This window comes from Eumetopias jubatus, unplaced genomic scaffold (assembly GCF_037043125.1).
Source record: "Eumetopias jubatus isolate StellerSeaLion01/CBP00866 unplaced genomic scaffold, mEumJub1_p1.0 scaffold_3, whole genome shotgun sequence".
Classification (NCBI taxonomy): domain Eukaryota; kingdom Metazoa; phylum Chordata; class Mammalia; order Carnivora; family Otariidae; genus Eumetopias; species Eumetopias jubatus.
The window spans coordinates 11,452,690-11,456,431 of NW_028274809.1; the positions used below are offsets into that span (position 1 = coordinate 11,452,690).

At 42.5% G+C, this 3,742-nt stretch overlaps 1 pseudogene; it reads left to right on the forward strand.

Annotated features, from left to right (window-relative positions):
* The first annotated feature begins 1,010 nt into the window (after positions 1 to 1,010).
* On the forward strand, positions 1,011 to 2,732 carry LOC114210835 (eukaryotic translation initiation factor 3 subunit L pseudogene; annotated as a pseudogene).
* Positions 2,733 to 3,742: the final 1,010 nt, after the last annotated feature.

Consider the following 3,742-nt stretch of genomic DNA (forward strand, 5'->3'; position numbering starts at 1 on the left):
TAGTCTGGCATCAGACTTTGACACATGTATTCTCTGTCAGCAACTTAACAAAGTTGGTAACATTCTTAACATGCAATGAGTGCCCTGTCAATCAGTGCTTCAAAGTATAGGGAAACCTGAAAGATTTCAGATGAGATAAAAATGCAACTGAACTTGTGAAAGCAGCATTATCACATTTTTATTTCAAAGATCAGCCATGAGAAAAGCTAGTCTTTATCCAAAGGGTTCTTATTAACTAGGACCCAAAATGATACATATTTTTAAATAGCCCATAAAACTTCTACCTTTAAAGGCTGATGGGGATTCCATCTCACATTTCTATAGAGAATATTTTTCCTTTAAAGAGAAAGTTCTTTTGAGATTAGATACCACATTGTTACCTGAAAACATGAATATGTATTTTGAGTACCTATAAAATAAGTAATAGAAGAAAAGCCCTGTTAGCCAAACTCAATACTATTCATCCACTTGAGGATAGAGTTTAGACTAAATTTCTATGGAATCATGTAGAATAAAGTGATTTCAGCTACCAAACTGACCCTATATTCTCCCACAGTGCATTTCACTGGTAGTACACTAAAGCTGCCTAATAAATGTCTTCCCTTCAGTTATTAGCAACTTTGCTTTCTTCCACAAAGATTTTCGTAAGTCCCTGAAACATTGCCCTCACCTAATGGCTCATCTCATCCCATATCCAGATGGTCTCCATATTGGGCTGGAGGGATACAACTCTAGCAAATCAAATGAAACTTAGTTCTTAAAGAAGTGATTTTATGCATATCAGGACTCCCATAATCCTTTCTCAAAGTGTTATCTCTCTTCATACATCAGTGATTCAGTGGGATTCTCAGGGTTTTTTTTGATCTATGTAAACAAAACAAAACAAAAGGTGCCCAGCTAGCTCAGTTGATAGAGCATGCAACTCTTGATCTTGGGGTTGTAAGTTCAAGCCCCATGTTGGGTGTAGAGATGACTTAAAACAAAACAAAAACAGCTCTCTGGCAGTGTTCATGAGCCATGCAGCCGTGTCTTATCTGGCTGATGATTACGAGTCCGAGGCTGCTTATGATCCCTATGCATACCCAGGCGACTACGATATGCACACAGGAGATCCAGAGCAGGATCTGACTTATGAACGTCAGTTTGAACAGCAGACCTATCAGGTGATCCCCAAAGTGATCCAAAACTTCATCCAATATTTCCACAAAACCATCTTAGATTTGATTGACCAGAAGGTGTATGAGCTGCAGGCCAGTCGTGTATCCAGCGATGTCATTGATCAGAAGGTATATGAGATCCAGGACATCTATGAGAACAGCTGGACCAAGTTGACTGAAAGATTCTTCAAGAATACACCTTGGCCTGAGGCGGAAGCCATTGCTCCACAGGCTGGCAATGATGCCGTCTTCCTAATTTTGTACAAAGAATTATACTACAGGCACATATATGCCGAAGTCAGTGGAGGGCCTTCCTTGGAGCAGAGGTTTGAATCCTACTACAACTACTGCAATCTCTTCAACTACATTCTTAATGCTGATGGTCCTGCTCCCCTTGAACTACCCAACCAGTGGCTCTGGGATATCATTGACAAGTTCATCTATCAGTTTCAGTCATTCAGTCAGTACCGCTGCAAGACTGCCAAGAAGTCAGAGGAGGAGATCGACTTCCTTTGCTCCAGTCCCCAAATCTGGAATGTTCACAGTGTCCTCCATGTCCTTCACTCCCTGGCAGACAAGTCCAACATTAACCGGCAGCTGGAGGTGTATACAAGTGGAGGTGATCCCAAGAGTGTGGTTGGCGAGTATGGATGGCACTCCCTTTACAAGATGCTTGGGTATTTCAGCCTGGTGGGGCTTCTGCGTCTGCACTCCCTATTGCTGGATTACTACCAGGCCATCAAGGTGCTGGAAAATATCGAACTGAATAAGAAAAGCATGTATTCTCGGGTGCCTGAGTGCCAGGTCACCACATACTACTACGTCGGTTTTGCATATTTGATGATGCATCGCTACCAGGATGCCATTGAGTCTTTGCCAGCATCCTCCTCTACATCCAGAGGACCAAGAGCATGTTCCAGAGGACCACCTACAAGTATGAGATGATTAACAAGCAGAATGAGCAGATGTACGCACTGCTGGCCATCGCCCTCACCATGTACCACATGCGAATCAATGAAAGCATTCACCTGCAGCTGCAGGAGAAATACGGGGACAAGATGCTCTGCATGCAGAAGGGTGACCCACAGGGCTATGAGGAACTTTTCAGCTGCTCGTGCCCCAAATTCCTGTTGCCTATGGTCCCCAACTACGACAACGTGCACCCCAACTACCACAAGGTGTTTTCCTGTGGTACGAGTCCTGCAGCAGCTGAAGGTGTTTTCTGATGAAGTGCAACCGCAGGCCCAGCTTTCCACCATCTGCAGCTTCCTCAAGCTCTACACCACCATGCCTGTGGCCAAGCTGACTGGCTTCCTGGACGTCACAGAGCAGGAGTTCCGGATCCAGCTCCTTGTCTTCAAGCACAAGATGAAGAACCTGGTGTGGACCAGTGGCATCTCTGCCCTCGATGGAGAATTTCAGCTGGCCTCTGAGGTTGACTTCTACATTGATAAGGACATGATCCACATCACAGACACCAAGGTCACCAAGTGCTATGGGGATTTCTTTATCCAGCAGATTCACAAATTTGAAGAGCTCAACCAAACCCTGAAGAAGATGGGACAGAGACCCTGAGTACATTCACACTCCCATTAGGAACTTATTTTGAGGTCTTTGTAGGTGGGGCATATTTTTGTCACTGTGAAGCCTTTACCTAGATCAGCCATCAGCCATTCAGCTGAACTGAAGTTTCTTTGAATTAAGGACTAAAATGCTTTAAATAGGTCTCAGTAAAAGATCTTTGGAGCCAGAAAAAGAAAAAAAAAAGCTTCTCTAACTTCTGGTAGCTCCTTGCCCTAGGGCAACATTTCTCATCTACATCAGACTTGATCATTGCTAATCAAAAAATGCCAATTTCTAGATCTACCACGAGGCTCAAAACCATTGCTTATTTTTAAGTAGGATGGAGGTGATTAACAGGCATGCTGAAGTCTGTAGTCCTAGGAAGCTGAATTCAGTTCCTCATGTTCTCGTTCCCACCTCTTTCTGCTGGTGGCCACAGTTATTAAGAGCATTTTAATATCAGAGAGACCACTGTGTGTTTCTGTGCCAAGGATATTCATTCAGTTGAAAATAAAACTTGACAGGGGTGCCTAGGTGGTTCAGTGGGTTAAGCATCTGACTCTTGATCTCAGTTCAGGTCTTGAGCTCAGGGTCTTGAGTTTAAGCCCCATGTTGGGCTCCATGCTGGGCATGGAGTTTACATAAAAAAATAAATAAATAAAATGTGGCAGCAGGGAAGGGAATCCATAGTTCATAACATAGCTCTGAATGAAGTAAAACGAGAACATGATTCATTTATTCCATAACATTGTTGAATGTGCTCTAGGTAAGTATGAAACGATAGTAAAACAGTGCTGGACTATGAGTTGTCTCATATATGAAGTGGATAATGGTGTAGCAAAGGAGAGAAAATGTGACAGTGATTAGAAAGATAGCTTAGAATACTACAAGGCTTCCAACATGACAAATTTTCTAAGAGTGAGATTTAAAAATGTCCTTTTTCCTGTCTTATTCCAAAGATTAATTTTTAATCTTCATATTCATGTTTTATTGAATACAAATTCTGTTTCATTCATATAAAT